Below are 18,859 nucleotides of genomic sequence, written 5' to 3'. Positions count from 1 at the left end.
ATACTTAATTTTTATTGCCATTCATAAAACTAGAATCTTTCATTAAATGGTTTTTAGGAAAATCTCAATTATTGAATAAACAACAGCATGTGCTGTGGATGTGAAAGTTAAAAACACAGAGTGAATTAGTCTGAATATTTTTACCATTATAACCTATAAGAAATGAACATTGTTGGATTATAACATCTTTTTTATGAAGTAGGAAATTGCATTTTCAAATATTATAGGGTAGGGAAATGAGTAGATGGTTAGACATTAGAGATTCAACTTTATGAATAAGGATATTGTATTCTCTCTCTAGGGTAGAAATGGCAAACTCTTGGTGTAAGGATCCTTGTAGGTAAAGCAAAGCCATTTCCAAGCCTGAAATACTGACTTTGTAAATTGTCCCTTTCCTGCCCTTCCCATTCTAACCAAGAGTGATCTTAGAGATGGGCCTGAGACACCTGGTATGTGAGGTAGTATAATTCCAGTGGCTTAGGATCCATAATCTCTACCCTTTCTATTCCAGATACCATAAAGTTTAAAATGCTTAGTTTTTCTTGATCTTGAAGAGTCTCATGTGGTGTAGAAGTTATAGCAGTTCTAATATTTTCCAGCTTCACATAACCATAATTTTTTGTGAAGTACTTTATAGCAGTAAAATGCAAGTTTCCTTACTCAGTTCTTATCTGCAATTCTGCTTTTATTTATTGATTTTTGTTTTGTTTTTTATTTCTAATCCAGTGAGGTCTAGAATGTGAATGGAGAATCCTAGTATGATTTTATGTTTTAGAATAAAAAATAATAGAGTGAAAGTGGTGTCATTGGAGAGAGCACAAAGTATGTTAGTTTATAGCAAGGTCCTCAAGCCTCTCAATATTTTAGGTCTGTTTCATTTTCTAACAGGTATATTTTTCCTGCTTTTAGACAGTGATGGTACATGATACATCTGTTAACAAGACAGTCTTTTCTTCAGAATCACATATATTTGTATATGCTTACCTGAGTGTCCATAAGTATATATATATCCAGATCTCTCTTCATGGACAGGAAATTAACCATTTAGCTCCTGATGCAAGTTCTGCATTCCTGTTACTTCTGTCACTGGCCAGCCCTGGTCTTGGCATTTGCCTCCAGTGGCTGCTTAATTTAGTGAATTCCACACACCTTCTTATCATTCACTCATGGTGAGATTTTAGAGTGATGTGTATTATTTCCATGTTACAGATAGGGATGAGAATGATCAGAAAGGTTACTTTGCACAGCATCTACTTGATGGTAAATGACACAGCTGCAATTTAAAACCCAGGCCTTCCTATTCTGATGTGTGTCATCTTTTACTGATACTCGGGTTGTTTCTCAATCACAGCTTCTTCAAGAAATGAGACTGATGGTAGGATCTGCCTCATGGCCTGCACAGTGGCCCTCTGAGAGAAGGATGGCCTCTATGAGGGGAGTCATCCTTTGTCACTTATACTGTACTAAGGCCCTTGTGACAAATCTCCCATTTTTTCTCACAACACTAGCTGTGTCATAGAGCCCCTTGAATTAGAAAGTGTGACAAACTAAAGCCATGCTGTCTTGTTGGAGTGTTTCAAGGAAATGGGACCAAATTCACTAGGAAAAATGTCAAGACTATGTCTCACTTTTTGATTTGTTCATGGCAAAGCTCCAAAGCCAGTGCTTCTCTAGCCATAGTGCTACCCTGTGAAGGCAAATAGCATAGAGCCAGGCAGGCCTTTTTATGGGAAATGTCATCATTTTTATAGACCTGGCCCTTGACGTGGTCAGGTTTAGCAGCTTACTTGAGACCACACAGGGAGCGGAGCTGCAGGAACAGCTGGCAACAAAGCTTCCTCCTTCTAGCCAAATGGTCTTTTCCCTAAAACCATCTACCTTCCTGAGGAAACTAGTCTTTTAATAGCATCTACCCTCCACCAAGAACCTGGGCCAGAAGATGAATAGAGACATCCTTTGAATCCTCCTTTCCGCTCAGTGTTTCCACTTGGTGAGCTGTGTGGCCTCGAATCTCTGGGATGAGTCAGTAACATGGAGTGCTTTCACATGAGGGTGGAGAGGAGCCTCTGGCATCCATGCCTGGTACACCTCCCAGTACATGCAGTGATGGGAGCAGTCATTACAATGGATGTTTGAGTTTGCTAATCCCATTTCTTTAATGCAGAGCTTATTGGTTCTTAATGGAAGAGATTAAGAGAGAGGAAGTTTCCTCTTCTAGAGAGGGTGTGGACTGCTGCTGGACTCCAAGGTTCACCTCCCCAACCCATTTACTAGTTAAAAGGCTTAACTTGTTCCTGGCTTTTTTGCAAGTATGCATTTAGAATCAAGTTTTATGTAATCATCATTACCATTATCATTAGAATTGTTATGCTTCTTGTCTAATGCACCCTGGTTCTTAGGTTAGTAAGTTTGAAAATAAAGTTTTCATAAAACTTTGGTCACCCCAGGATTCCTTTATTCCTCTTGGGAATTCTTTTGGGGAGCATAATATTTATTTAGTTATCTATCTATTTATTTAAGATGGGGTCTCTCTGTGTTGCCCAAGCTGGTCTTAAACTCCTGGGTTCAAGCAGTTCATCTGTCTCAGACTCCCAAGTAGTTGAGACTACAAAATGTGTGCCCTCAGCTGCACTGGGGTTCATAATTTTATATCAGAAGGTCAAAAAGGTTCGTGTTCTGCACCTTTCCTCTTAGTGACAAAGTGTGCCTGTTTTCAAACTGATGTCTCTAACTACATATTACCACCTTGTTGACAGTTAAGGCAACACCCTTTAGAAGTTAAATTTGCTGTGTCCTGAACTGCCCAGAACTGGGCAAGCGGTAGGTAAACCATGGGCAAGCTGAAGGTTTGATCTACTGTTTCTTTTTATTTATTTTGGATTCACTGTTTAGTGTAGGTGTCAAATATTGTTGAAAAACATAAAAAACAGCTCTGAAGACCAGCTATGGTAGATTTTGAGGTGTGCCTTCCATACTTAGAAACTGTGTAGTTTTTAAAGTGCTCTTGAGTGATTTGTGCCTTGTGACCTACACTGTTAACTATATTTTGGTAAATGTAAATTCCTCCTGTTCTTGACACTGAGTCCAATACAAGGTTGAATCCAATACAAGGTTGGGTGCTTAGCATAAGGTGTTTATCGGTGCAGTGAGGGAAATAAACCACCAGATGGCTCAAGTATATAACAGCTGCATTTTTTTTAGTCCTTAATTACACTTGAGTTTTGCCATTGCTGTGTACTTCAGAGAGACCATTTAGTATATGTCATTGTAAGAATTTATTTTTTTCATACAATTTTTGAGTAAATGCTAAGTAGAAGGTTGATTGTTCTTAATCACCACTGAATAACATTTAAGTTTTTGGACACTGCTTTTCTTAGAGTAGTATAAAAAGCTTGGACATTATTTCTTTTTTTGACAATTGTCATCTTGGAATGTTATATATTTTACTTAATATTTATGTATTTATTTTGACATATACTTCCTACAGTTGCAAATAAATTAATAGATGCCTAATTGTCAACCTGGTTTATTCTTATTTTTATATCTCTATTGTTTAGAAAATAGAGAAGATGCATAATCAGTAGAAATCAACATGTAATTTATATGGACCTACTATTCCCCTGAAATAATTTAAAACCCTTTTTATTTTATTCCATGAAAAGGAAATTGCTTTATAGCTTCATACAAACTTACATGAAAAAGACTAAAATGTCAGAGTATTTACTTTGTTTTAGAATATGTTTGCAGTGAAGTTCAGGTGAATCACCCCTGTTCCCATTAGCTGACCAAGATATAGCATTGTAATTTTTGTTCTCATACTTTTTTGTCTTTCAATCGTAGAACCCCAAGACTTAGACATTTTTCCCTGACACGCTTAATGCATAATGGAAAATAAATATTTATTTAGAAATTTAATGTCTTTTTGCTGCAGAATTTTCAGAAAAAGACATTATCACTTCTGTTAGAAGAAAAAAGGAAAAGAAATTGAAATTTGAATCAATTTTTTTGTATTAATTCTAGTTCAAGATATTGCTGGACCAAAAATAAGATGTTTTTAAAAAGCATGTTTTAAAATTATCTTGATTTTATTTACTCTTGTTATTTCTATGTAAGTATAATTACCACCGGAAGGAAAACCAAAGTCTTTATTGATATTATTAAAAATAATGTTTTTCTTTTTAGCAATGTAAAGGCTGATAATTCCACAGGAATGATTGTGGCTAATGGAATAGCATTTATTGAACCTTGCTACTGTATACTTGGCAGAAACAGTGACTGTGTCTGAAATTCTTGATATATGTTTACTTGACTATGCTAATTTCCCCCATTATGTGTAGTTAGCCAAGTGGTAACCAAGAATTCTAAACAATGGATCTTTGTTAAGGTCTTAATTTTTGTCAAGGAAATTCATGTGATTTTAAAGAACTTTTACTGAGGTGAACTTTGTAGGTACAGCTGTTTGGATTTCCCTCTCTCCTCTGTAATTAGGATGAGTGTATCCCACTTTCTAATCCTAGTTACCTTTTACTTGTGTGTGGCTTGGTATAAAAATGGAATCTTTTTTGTTATAATGATAAAGAGATTAGAGATGTGAAACATGTTGGTTTATGAAGGAATTAGCTGGGCATGGTGGTATATACCTGTGATCCCAGTGACTTGGGAAGCTAGACAGGAGGATTGCAAATTTGAGACCAGCCTTAGCAACTAAGCAAGGTTCTAAACAGTTTAATGAGACCCTGACTCAAAAAATAATAAGGACTGGGGATGTGGAGCAGTGGTAAAGCACCTCCAAGTTCAGTTCCCCAGTACCCACCTCCCCGCAAAAAGATGTAAAATTGGTAGAAAATGCTTAAACATGCAATTTAATGTTATAGTACTTTTAGCTGTAATGTTTGTTTCTTGGGTTTAAACTATATATGGGTGTGTTGGTTTCTTTAAAATATGTTTAGGCTAGGAGTGTAGCTCAGTGGTAGAGCTCTTGTCTAGCACATCAAGCATGCATTGATTTTCAGCACTGCAATAAATAAATAAATAAATAAATAAATAAATAAATAAATAAATAAAATATATTCCATGAGGAATCGACCTTGTTCTTTAAGGATAATGAAATATATTTCCCCATATTTTTTCTTATTTCTTCATTGCAAATATTTTAATGCCATTTCTTCTTGTTTTAAAGTTCTTTTCAGTGAGTTTTAGTATGTTGTTTCAGAGATTATTGTGAATTTAGAAGTAAAGTTTGGAACTCAAAAAGAACTCCATCATGGGACCTGTAGCTTTCCTGATCTCCACCCACACAGTGGAAAAGGAGATAGAGTTGTGGGAGGACTTGGAGCCAGAAATCCAAATATGTGCTGAAGTTATTCCACTAGCAGCCCCAGTGATCCTGATAACCCAGATGCCTCCCCAAACTCCCCAAACCCTCCTTAGCCTCTGAGAATGGGGACTGTGAGAGTCATTGGTTAGGTTCTCACAAATTATTCAGCTGTGCTCATTCAGTGTCACCATTAAGAACTTTTCTTGAGACCAGTTGTGTTGGATGTTGGAGAGTAGAAAGTGAGCGGCACTTGTTTCCTTCCCCAAGAGATGAGTCTTGTGTCTGATGAAAAAACACAGGGGCCACCTCAGGGAGTGCAAGGTGATTTGGCCACATGTGGGATTCAGGGGAAAAAAAATCATTTTTGAGTCATTGCAAAGGTGACCTGTTTCCCAGCTCTCTTTACATCCTGTCCTGTATCTCGGCCATCCCTTGGAGTTCTGGCTAAGAGCATGCTGCCCACAGGAAGCACGGGGTGGGAATTGTAGTTCTGCTCTTTGACAAAGCCTTTAAGCTTTGAGCAGAAACTTGATTGCTAGAAGTGGGGATCATGAAATTACCCACATGATAGGATAACCAAAAATTAAATGAGAAATTCCGTGTAAAGAGAGAGCAGTGTCATATGTAGCTAGTGTGTTGTGCTGTATATGTGTAATAAGAATTGTAATGCATTCCGCTGTCATTTATTTAAAAAAAAATAAAAAAAGAGAGAAAAACAGACAATAAATAGATGGGGTTAAGGGTATTCTAATACTAAACTATCATTGCTCAATTATAAACATAAAACACAAAATTCCCATAGTTTTATATTTCACACTTACTCTTTTCCCCCAATCTTCGGAAATTTTCTTCAGACATAAAATATTGTGCTTTTAATAAAAGTTGCAGATTGAATCTTTTCCGTTGCCTTCCTGAGCTTTATGCCATCACCTCTGTGAGGTGGAAAAGGAGATAGAGTTGTGGGAGGACTTGGAGCCAGAAATCCATTGAAATATGTGATGAAGTTATTGACATACATAAAAGGTTCATATTTGATTACACAGTTATCTCACAAACTCACTGAGCTCTATCATTTAAAACAAAGCAATTTCTGAATGCACATTGTCATCAGTCCTAGTGGTTGTGTTGTCTTGGCCACAAAAAGCTTCAGCAGAATTGATCTCTGTGTTGTAGTAGTTGGTACTTGCAGACCTCAGCCATCAGTTATATAGTAGAATATCAAAGCCATTCCCTGTAACCAGTGGAATACAGACTGAGAAGTAATTATTTTCAGATGTGAAAGTATGTTTCCAATCCTCCAGAGAGGTATAGTTCTCATTCTGCAAATGCCATCAAAGTGAATATGCTCTGAAAGTATATTCAGACTGTAAAGGGAGGAGATTATGAACTGCAAAGTGAGCAGAGTGCCAAAGAGCAGTGGCTCCCACTCTTGGCTTCTAAGTCTATGTATTCCTGGGCTCTGTCCCAGATCTACTTAGTCAGGATTTCTTATGGTTGGGGCTTGAGGGGGGTCTGTGCTTTGATCAGGTTTCCCAGTTGATTCTGATAATCATATGGATTTGGGAATCACCATTATGGATTAGAAAATTAATGCTCAAAAATATAAGGTTTCATTGCCTTTCTGGTTGTCCATTTGATGTCTACCTGGATGCTCTCCCTGAATCTCAAAGTAAAATGATAAAAACAGGTAAACTGAAACTCTATATCCCTGACCATCCTCTTCCCTTACTACACTCCTAGTTCTGGCCCCAAGAATGTCTTTTGAATGTCCTTTGAATGTCTTTCTGCCTCTTTTTCTCTCTCAGACAAATCACCATGTTCTGTTTCTGTATTTTTCTCACGTACACTGTCTCTTCCTTTCTGTTATTTTCAGTAACTCCTCTTGGCTTTTTCAGGCTTATTGATATTACTGGATTTAGTCTTCCCCAATCAGTTCATATAATTGTGAGATTTATTTTGATAGAGCTCAGACTGGTATTGTGAGTTAAATTCTCTAACCCAGCAGTCTGATCCTACCACACCATCATCCCAGTTCTGTCTTTTCTATGTATTGCAAGCTTTGGTAGTAATGGACAATAGACTGAACTCTTACCCTGCTTCAGCTTTCTCCAGTGCCCATGTTGTTGCATCTCTGTGTGGGATTCTCCCAGTTAAGCTTTGCCTGTTTCTCTCTTACCATTCCTTCTAATGCAGCTCTAATTCATGTTCAGATGTACACTTGGCCACCTCTCAGTCTTCTACCACAGGTTGCAGTTAATTGAGTAGTGATGTATCCTTATGATTAGATGATTAGATTTAGTTTTCTGCTCTTTAGTAATTGACTACGTTGAGAACTCTTTTAATAATGATCCCTTTGAATAAAACAATATAATTAGATGTTAAACTCCTTGAGAATTAGGACTTATCATCTTCATATTCCAGAAGCACTTGTGATAAAGCAATAACTGTTTTATTCTTTTTTTAAAATTTATATATGACAGCGGAATGCATTACAATTCTTACTACACATATAGAGAACAATTTTTCATATCTCTGATTATATACAAAGTATATTCACACCAATTTGTGTCTTCATACATGCACTTTGGATAATAATGTCCATCACATTCCACCATCATTTATAACCCCATGCCCCATTCCCTTCCCCTCCAAGCCCTCTCCCCTATCTAGAGTTCCTCTATTCTTTAGCATTAAAATTTCCTGGAAAATATTCAGTTGCTGCAAAGAATAAGAGTTAAAATGTTAACTACTTTTTCCTGCCTCAGCACTTTTTTTTTTTTTTTTGGTCTCAAGGGGAGGTTGCTTATGTGACTAGCATAGAGTAGTTTTAGATATCTCAGATGAGGCAACCAGTGAGATTAAAAGAGAGTTCTCAATATTATTTTTATAGGAAACTTTAAATTACCTTTGAATTTGGAAGCAGGATGTTAAATAAAAAGGCTAAAATGATTTGTTTGATCATTGATGAGTTAGCTAGATTGGACTGTGTCTGAGGAGAGAATTCTGAACATTCAGGTAGAATAATCAGTTCTCTACTTTAGTTGTCTCTGGTGCAGGAGCCTTTGTCACTCCTGTTACTCACACATTTTAAGGCCTCCTTCTTTGGAAAGGGAGCTTTTGCATCCAAGAATGCTGTCAGCCCAAAGAGAGAAACACCTGGAGTGGGTAGGGAATCAACTCTTCTATTATTTATTTTTCTTTTTAAAATTTTTTATTTGTTCTTTTTAGTATACATGCCAGTAGAGTATATTTTGACATATTATACATACATAGAGTAAAAGTTCCCATTCTTGTGTTTGTATATGAGGTGGAGTTAACACTGGTCATGTATTCATATATGAACATAAGAAAGCTTTGTCGGATTCATTTCACTGTCTTAGGAAAGACAGAGTTCTCAACATAGTCATCTCTTTCCCATCCATGCTCCCTTTCCTTCAGTCCCCTTTGTCTAATCCAGTGAACTTCTACCCCCGTCCCCTTTGTATGTTAGTATCCACATATCAGAGAGAACATTCAGCCTTTGGAGTTTTAGGATTGGCTTATTTCACATAGCATGATAATTGCCAGTTCCATCCATTTACCTGAAAATGCCATAATTTCATTCCTCTTTAAGTCCGAGTAATATTCCTTTGTGTATATATGCCATATTTTCTTTATCTACTCATCTTTTGAAAGTCACTTAGGTTGGTTCCATGGCTTAACTATTGTGAATTGAGCTGTTATAAACATTGAGGTGGCTTCATGATGATAGTATGCTGATTTTAAGTCCTTTAGGTATATGCTGAGGAGTGGGATAGCTGAGTCAAATGGTGGTTTTATTCCAAGTTTTCTGAGGAATCACAATACTGCTTTCCAGAGTGGTTGCACCAATTTGCAGTCCCACCAGCAATATATGAGTATAACTTTTCCCCCACATCCTCACCAACATTTATTGCCATTCTGACTGGAGTGAGATGAAATCTCAGTGTAGTTTTGACTTGAATTTCCCTAATTGCTAGAGATGTTGAACATTTTTTTCATGTATTTGTTGACTGATCATACTGGTTCTAATCATTTCTATCATAAGCCGAAAGCTTTTCAAGGAGACTGCTTTTACTTTTCTGCATTCTTGGGCAAATTTATTCTGGGTTTTGATTTCTGGAGCCTTAGAGGCAAGAATGAAATAGTGATTCTGAAATGAGAGTGCTAGTTTGCATCTAGTTTTCTGTTCTTCAGTAATTGACTTTATTGAGAACTCTTATTAATAATGATCCCTTTGAATAAAACAACGTCAGCTTGAAAACCATTGTTCATTCCCTTCTAATGTGGGCATTATTTTATATGGGCTACTAAAAATAAAGGCAGATAAGAATCACAACTCAGGGTTTAAGTTTTACTTGTTTGACCTGGTATCCTAGGCAATACTTTATTCATTGGAAACCTAAGCATTGTCTTCTGGAAACAGACATTGTGATGGTACCACCCTCATAGGATAGGATCTCATGGCTTATTAAATGAAGCCTTGCATAGCAAGCATGGTATCTCTCATGATACAAGTATTTTCTACACTGAGCACCATGACGCACATTTTGTGCTTTTCCTATTTTATATTTTGTTTAACAGGTTGGTACCTCTCCAAGGAGCAGCTTAGCCTACTTGGATGAGATTTAAGCTTGTGACCATGACTAACGGGGTCACAGGTAAATCAAATCCACAGAACTATGAATGATTGTCAAACAAAAGAATAGAATTCATGCCCCAACCATGTCACAGGTGTTGCTAGTCACCATGACTTCCTTCTAGACCACTAAGGTGGAGATGAAGCAAAAGCTGAAGATATGGAGAGGCCCCTCATTGACTGGAGACAGGGATACTTCACTAGTTGACTGAAGGTTCCTTTTTTCTCCCCTGCTGCAGAAAGGACCAGCTGAAATAAACTTGTTTATTTATTTCTTTTGTGACCTTGGTTCATGAATGATGAGTATTTCTAGTTCCAGTGATGTCATTGTAAAGGCTATAAGCAGAAATGATATAGAAGAAAACAAAGTATGATTGCCTAGAGAACAGCAGTTGCTTAAGATGTTTTAATGATCTGGCAAAGTGTTTAAAGCATTTGTTTTTAAACATACAGTATTACTAATATTTAATGATAGACTTCACTCTTAGTTGAAAGTATCAAATTGATCACATATATAATTATATATATGAATATATATATATGTGTGTGTTTGTGTGTGTGTGTGTGTGTGTGTGTGTGTATGTGTATACACATACATACACTTATTAATGAAAGGTGGCAAACACCCAAATAAAGAGTCTTTTAGCTTCCCATTTGACTATAAATGTCAATGAGAGAGTTTTAGTATATACCCACTCAGTAATTTCAGTCCCTCGTCTTGCTCAGTCAGATCTACAAGTCAAACTATGTAGGTGGTTGTGTGGTTTTTAGTCCTTGTTTGACAGAATGGAGTTTTCCTTTAAATTAAAAACAAAGCAAACAATGGTCTTCGGTGTGTATTAGAGCAAATCCTTGAAGTCAGCTGGAAGGGATACCAAATTTAGAGATGAAGTTCTTTCTACCATGTTTAATTTATGATGGGAAGACTAACTAGCACATTGTTTATATAGAAGTAACTGTAGGGCTTGTTAAAGATTTCCTCTCCCCCCAGGTTGCTTCAGATATTTTAGAGTTTTAATGGAAATCCCTTAATAATGCCCTTGGTCTTATTTTGGGAATTGGATAAATTGAATAGGTAGTCTTATGTCAGATTCCATTCATTGGCACTTTTGCTGTTTATAAGGGATAGGCCTGCTTCTTGATTGAAAAAACACAAATATCTTTAGTGATTTTTGAATCTCTATGCAAGCAGTATTCTAATAACATGCGTATTAAAGCATTAAACCATTTTGAAAATGAGCAGCTTTCATTTTCCTACTGTCCTTTTGCATTTCCAGTATACATACTTAGTTTTTATCTGGCAAAGTTCATTGGTTCCTAATGTCATTTTGGCTTCATTAGATCCACCTGGCAGCTTTGGTGACTTAAAACCTGACCAAGGTGGACTCACTGGTAAGAATATAACACTATATTTAATAGAATAAAATTCTAACAAATATTAATTTTTTAAAATAATTAGTAGACATCACTGTTTGTAAAGTGGGAATAATAACAATATAGAGTTTTGGGGAGGTGGTGAGCTGGATGAATGGGAGTGGAAGGAATGTCAGCATGTTCTAGATACTTTGGCTACGGTCCAAGACCTGGCATATATATATGTGGGGACCAATGTGTTTTGAATGGGAACATCATTTTTAATGACAGCTAATGAGGCCCAAGGAAATTTGGGATATGTACTTAATAGGTATAACATCATCTTGGCCCTGGGTTGGCAAAGCTGAGTATTGATTATACCTTAGAAGAAATTCTGAGCATTTTTAAACTATTGATTGGGATGTAGTTGAGGGAACTTGCACACTGGATTGGATAAAACCAGCAGGACAGACTTAGTATACAACTTGGCTGGTTAGTTGTGGAAAATTAGTTGTGGCTATTGTGATATCATTATTGACTATAGGCATTGGGTGAAGATGTTTAATTCTTTCACATTGTTGAATTCTTAAGGTTGGTATCTGAATATGGACATTGATTTAGAAAGGATTATTTCATCAAAATATTATACTATTATATACAGAATGTACAGTGAAATGTTGCAATACTTTTGAGGAACAAATGATGGTATACATGAACTTAAGAAGTTCTGTGCTGAATCATATCCATAGTTTGTCTATTTTATTCATTATGAAGCTCCAGTGCCCAAAACAGGGTCTGGTGTAGATCAATATATAAACCAATGGTAATTATAGAGTATGCAAATGCTCTAAAGGGAATACTCTAGGTGGCAAACTGGAGCAGTGTAATAGTGTGATCTGGTAGTTGCACTACTTCATAGTGGTTGGCACTGACAAACACAGAAGTGAGAGACTCGTATTGTCATGTGATAGAGAAATTTTTTGACCATTGATGCTGATCATTTACATTTTGGGCTTGTATTTTTCATATTTTTCAGCAGCTTGGGAGGCTGAGGCAGGAGGATCGTGAGTTCAAAGCCAGCCTCAGCAATGGCAAGGTGTTAAGCAACTCAGGGAGACTCTGTCTCTAAGTAAAATACAAAATGGGGCTGGGGGTGTAGCTCAGTGGTTGATTGCTTCTGAGTTCAATCCCTGGTACCCCAAAAAAATCATTTTAAAAGAAAATTATTTTTCCTATAGTTTTTATAAAATAATAGTTCTATGATAGATTGAAAATGCAAAAAAAAAATAATTAAAAATAAATAAAAAGGGTCCTTTGTCACAGCTAGTTGAAGAAGCACTGTGCTATTGAGTAACATGCTAGGAATGAAATGGATGGTAGCTGGGTCAGGGACACCTCTGAAGATGAGATTTGACATTGGAGAAAAACTTTTTAAGGCAGAACAAATGAAAGTGCCAAGGCATCAAGGCAGTAGAAAACCTGGTTAGTGTGTTCAAGGAACAGAAAGAAGCCAGGATCATAAGGAGTAATAACAGTGATGGGAAAGGTGCTAGGGAGGCAGGTTGGCAAAAGCCAGATCCTCCAGGCGCTCCTTGACTTTGACATGAGTTAGGGTTTTGTTCTGAGTGGTCATTGTTGCACACTTTTGCTAATAGGGTGTCAAGAGTGATTGAAAATTAGGAGGCAATTTTATTTGTTTAGGCAAGAGATGGTGGGGCAGAACAGATGGAGAAAATAGACAAATTTGTACATTTTGAAATTGAACTAATATAATTTGCTGATGGGCTGATTTCAGGAGTGAAAAAAAGGATAACTATTAAGTGTTTGTCCTAAGTGTTTGTCCTTGGTCATTTGCGTGAATAGAGATACCATTTGTTGGGGGAAAGAGATGGGGAAGAATGAAAAGAATTGAGAAGCTAGTAGTTATGTTCCTTGTTCTTATGTGCCTTTTTAAAGGAATCCTTTTAAACATGAAATTTCATAGATCTGTCTTATATTCTATTGGTACAGATGACTTGGAAAGGAAATACCTAATGAAAAAGGCATCTTGGGGTCTCTAATGGGTTCTTATGGGTTAAATTGGAGAAAGAAATCTCATTTATCAGGTATTTTGGAAACTCTTAGAAACATTCTTGGAATTAATGTGAGGATTTGTTCGTATTAGCTGTTATTTATTCCAAAACGACACCCTGCTCTGTATTTATTTAGGAATCATTTATGTCATAACTCATTCCACAAAAGAATAAGCTAAATAGTGAATTCTAGATAGATACTGTGGGCTATGTATAGCATTATGACAAATTGTCCTTTTTTTAACCTAATGAGAGGAAAAGGGAAATGTTCGACTTTTGACATTACCTTTAAGTACTTTATTTTCCAAATTATTTTTATCTTTGTCAATATCTTTTTTTTTTGTAAATTCAAAAGATGAAAAGATGAAGATTTATCATCAAACATGGAATTACCAAGTGGACTAAGCTCCTGGTCAGGAAAATAACTGAGAAAACAGATTAGAAAGAGCAAGGTATTTTTAATTTGGTGTGGTCTTCTTTTATTTTTTTCTTTATTTCCCTGAGAAGAGGTCCTTTTATATTTTTAACAAATGTATTATACAGGTATAAATCTTTATCATTTAAGTACCCAAATGTCAAGCCAATCCCCATCTCCTTTTCCCACAACATAAAATATCAGATGATACACTGTATTAATTTTAACAATTAGTTAAAAATACACAGTTAAGAGGATTTCAGGTTCAAAGTCATCAGAGTACCAATTTAGAATAATTTTCATAAACCTTTTGATAAAAGCCATAGAAACAGTTGCAAGACTTCTGATGAGGTCCAACTAGTCACATAAAATCAATAGAGTATCATAGAAATAAAGCCAATATGACTAAATCCTGAACAGAGCACATGAAGTATCTCATGGTTCAATACAAACCTATTTTAATAAATAAAGAAAATAGGTGACTGAACTTTGAGAGAACATTCAGATCTCTATGAACAGGCCATCAGTTCTCTTGGAGAACTGAATGTTCTCCCAGAGTTCAGTCACCTGAGTAAGTCTAATGGTACAGCCATGAAGTTTGTAGCCATCATGCCAAGTTATACCTCAACACCAGCTGCCACATGACAGATGAGTTCATTCTCATAAAGGTCCTATTTATCACCCATGGGAGTCATCTTCTCTTGGCTATGCTTGGCAAACACGCTTTTCAGCTTTGCTTCTGAAAGTAACAACCCTCAGAACACATTCTCCAGAGTGAGCTTTTGGTCCTCGGGTTCTCTCTTTTTCAGAAATGCATTTAGTAGAATTCTCCAAAATGTCTGCCATCTCTGTGACCAAGTCTTTCCAGAAACTCTGGATTCCAAATACTTTGGTGTCTTTTACATATCTCTGGGTTCATCTCCTTATGTTTTCACAGTCAACTGTAGCTCTCTGGTACATATCTCATTGTTCAATCCTGGACTTTCTCCTCCAGTTTTACAAGTTTTACCTTTAAGGATCATTTGGCAAGATGGGGCCCAAGCTCATCAGGAGGGTCCTCAGAGCTGAAGTCATCACCAGCAGTTCTTGAATGGTAGTGCTTAAAGGATGCAGCAATCCCTTGCTATATGAGGCCAAGAGTCTCTGTACCTGTTGCCAAGTTGTTCAACTCCTTTGATATTTTGAAGTATGCCTTGCCTTGAACAGCCCCTGGTATCTCTGCTTGTGCTGGTAACCAGTTTTATCAATCCTCTTAGATTCTCTCCTGCAACCCTCAGCAGTCCTACCTTAGTACCCAACTTGCTCTCACTTAGACCCAGAAGAACTGCCTGGTCAATCCACCTGAAGTTAGCCTGTGCTTCACAGTTGGCTCTTGTCAGAAATTGTGCTGCTATAATGTATCTTTTTTTTTTTTTTTTTTAGCTTTAAGTATAATCATATGGGTGAATCACCTTAAATTTCAACATAAATCAAATGCATTTCTGTATATCAATGACAAATCCTCAGAAAGGGAAATGAGGAAAACGACCCCATTTTCAATAGCCTCAAAAAAAAAAAAATTAATACGTGGGAATCAACCTAACCAAAGAGGTGAAAGATCTATACAATGAAAACTACAGAACCATAAAGAGAGAAATCAAAGAAGACCTTAGAAGATGGAAAGAGCTACCTTGCTCTTAGATAGGTAGAATTAATATTATCAAAATGACATATTACCAAAAGCACTATACAGATTTAATATAATTCCAATCAAAATCCCAATGGCATTCCTCATAGAAATAGAAAAGTCAATCATGAAATTCATCTGGAAAAAGAAGAGATCCAGAATAGCTAAAGCAATCCTTAGCAGGAAGAGTAAAGCAGGTGGCATTGCTATACCAAACCTTAAACTATACTACAGAACAATAGTAACAAAAATAGCAGGGTATTGGCACCAAAACAGACTGGTAGACCAATGGTACAGAACAGCAGACACAAAGAATAACCCTCAAAATTACAATTATCTTATATTAGACAATGGTGCCAAAACATGCATTGGAGAAAAGATAGCCTCTTCAACAAATGGTGCTGGGAAAACTGGAAATCTATATGCAACAAAATGAAATTAAATCCTATCTCTCACCATGCACACAGCACAACTCAAAATGGATCAAGGACCTAGGAATAAAACCAGAAACCCTGTGTCTAATAGAAGAAAAAGTAGGCCCTAATCTTCATCATGTGGGATTAGGCCCCAACTTCCTTAATAAGACTCCTTTGGCACAAGAATTAAAATCAAGAATCAATAAACGGGATGGACTCAAACTAAAAAGTGTCCTCTCCCCTACTCTGCCCAGCAGATCAGGTTGTCTTTTCATCTGATTCTGGGTTAAGCCATTATGTGGTTTCTTCCTAGTCTAGTCTCAGTTGTTTTACCAGACATTCTGTTTAGAACTTGATTCTTTAATCTTTGTCTCACTTTATGAATGTGTCCACTTCACAGATGAATTGTAGAAAAGGGAAATCACTTAGTTGAAATAACATAGCTAACAAGAGCGTAAACCTCTGACTTTAAAACCTGTTTTTAACCATTGTTGTATTGCATTAGGTGCTTGAAATTCTGTTGACAGTGAAAAACAGAAATTTGGATAACATTTTAGGAGAACTGCCAGTATGTAACTCATCAAGTAATAGACTCAGAATTTATCCGGTTTTGAATGGGAGAGAATTTTTTCTAGCTACTCTTCTGACAGAGGATTAATATCTAGAATATACAAAGAACTCAGAAAACTTACCACTAAAAAATGAAATAACCCAATTAGCAAAAGGGCAAATGAACTAAACATTTCTCAAAAGAAGAAATACAAATGGCCAACAAATATATGAAAAAAAATGTTCAACATCCTTAGTTATAATGGAAATCAAATCAAAACCATACTGACATTTTATTTTATTCCAGTTAGAATGGCAGTCATCAAAAATACAAATAATAATAAATTCTGGAGAGGATATGGAGAAAAAGAGAATACTTTTAAACTTTGGTGGGATTATAAATTAGAACAACCAGTATAGAAATCAGTATGGAGTATTTCTTTTGAGGGATGGAACAAACATATGAACCAGCTGTACCATCCTTGGTATTTATTCTAAAGAATTAAAGTCATATCCTTTAGCAATATGTACATACCCATGTTCATAGTAGCACAGCTCACAATAGCCAAACTGTGGAACCAGCTTAGGTGTCTGTCAAAGAATGAATAAAGAAAACATGGTGTGTATGTGTATCAGGGAAGTACATTTGCCAGATTATATTGTTATATTGTGTATTTGTATGAATATGTAACAACAAATCCCACCATTATGTATAACTATAATGCACCAATAATATGGAACAACAACAACAACAAAAGATTAAACATCAAAAAAAGAAAAAAAAAAAAGAATTTATCCTGTTTTGGTCCAGTTTGTCAATTAGCAGAAATATGATTTGCATCCTTGGTGACTGACATGGGGATGCTGGTGACACTTGAGGTTGCTAGTGTGCATCTGCCTATAATGGCCTCTGGAGGACAGACAACTCACACATCTGTGCTCCCAGATTAGAGTTCTTCAATCCTTGTAGGGTTGTTTATGTGGATTCATATATAAAATATGTAGAATGTTTTAATATATAAGTGTTAATCATAAAAATGATCATTAATATTACAGTGAACAGATTATTACTGGACATTTTATTTATGGCAAATTGAGAGGGGCATTGTGTATATGTGTGTGAAAACTAAAAGCACAGAAACAAAAACAGTCCTTTTTCTCAGGAGCTGTGTTCTTTGGGGCTTGGATAATTACAGTGTGAAGCGAAGAAAGTTGAATTTGAGATGATTTGAGTGAAATGATGCATTGGCTATTCTGGTTCTTCATAGAGCTCAAGTGAAGTAACACTTCTTTTTTTTTCTATCTGCATGAATTCTCAGGAATATCTACAGAGAGGTGGGTCTGTTTTCTCTTTTGCTTAACATTTTTTACATGGAAACTTAGCTGCCTAAGGCTTTGGTGGCATGTTTCCTTGGGAAAAAGTCTCCTTTTTGAATTTAATAATACTTTTGGTCTAGTTCTGCCAAGCCCAGAAACCATGTTTTTGTTATTCTTAAACTGCTTAAATTTGCCGAGCCTTTCAAAGGTTAATAATACTTTACTTCCCTTAAATTCACTATCCTTATGCTACTAACATGTGCTGTTTTCTCTTTGAGTTCGTATTCTTCTCCTTATGTTAATAATCTCCTTTTTCAAGAAGTGAAATTGTATTTCATGAGTTCCCAAATGTATCCAGCCTTTAGAACCCTCTGGGAGAAAGATGATTGCTCTGTGCTGTGTTTGGAACTGCTAGCTCCCTCTGTGACTCCAGTGATGAGCCAGGTTCTCTGGTGTGGTCTGGTTGAATGACAGCCTTCTTTATTCCTCAAGTGAGGATTGTGCAAATTCCCCACTGCCAGTGATGATTGGAGACCTAGCCCCCAAGTCCTTGATACTCCTTCCCTTCCAAACATGTTTCTTTTTTCCTTTCCTATATTTTGTATAGGTTTTTGTGCCTTTAGATAAAACCTTTAAATTCTACTCCCGTATGTTATTTTGTTCATTTACTATCTGAACAATACTTAAGAGGAAAAACAAAATTTAAAAATTTTAAGATGGTTCTTCCCTTAAAACAGAAGAATATTTTTTAATATGTGTGTTATTGGAGATGCAACCTAGGGCCCTATGGGTCTAGACAGGTGTTTTACCACGGAGCTACACCCCCCAGTCTTTGGAAGACTCTTCTTTATCCTGCAAATATATACAACTTTGCAGGCATAGTTTGAAAAAAAAAATAAAATAGATGAGTTTTAGCATGGAGTTCTAAACTTTTTTAATATAAGGCCTGAAGATTTTTTAATGAGAAAGAATGGTTTTCAGGTAAATTCTTTGTTTCCTCAAAAGTACATTTGCAAGCATTTCAACCCCAACCCAAAGATATTTGTTTATATTTTTTTGAAATTTGAGAACTCAGAGCTTCTAGCATCTAAGCACAT

The 18,859-nt window shown here is 36.2% G+C and overlaps 1 protein-coding gene and 1 pseudogene across 1 annotated transcript in view; one reads left to right on the top strand and one right to left on the bottom strand.

The window, feature by feature from the left end:
- Gmds (GDP-mannose 4,6-dehydratase) overlaps positions 1–18,859 on the top strand; it is a 625,359-nt gene that overhangs the window by 49,951 nt on the left and 556,549 nt on the right. The gene's annotated exons all lie outside the window — the stretch shown is intronic.
- LOC114107408 (grpE protein homolog 2, mitochondrial-like) overlaps positions 14,316–18,859 on the bottom strand; it is a 31,593-nt pseudogene continuing 27,049 nt past the window's right edge.

The sequence above is a fragment of the Marmota flaviventris genome, chromosome 6 (genome assembly GCF_047511675.1).
Source record: "Marmota flaviventris isolate mMarFla1 chromosome 6, mMarFla1.hap1, whole genome shotgun sequence".
NCBI classification, from domain to species: domain Eukaryota; kingdom Metazoa; phylum Chordata; class Mammalia; order Rodentia; family Sciuridae; genus Marmota; species Marmota flaviventris.
This window is presented reverse-complemented; position numbering and strand designations above follow the sequence as displayed.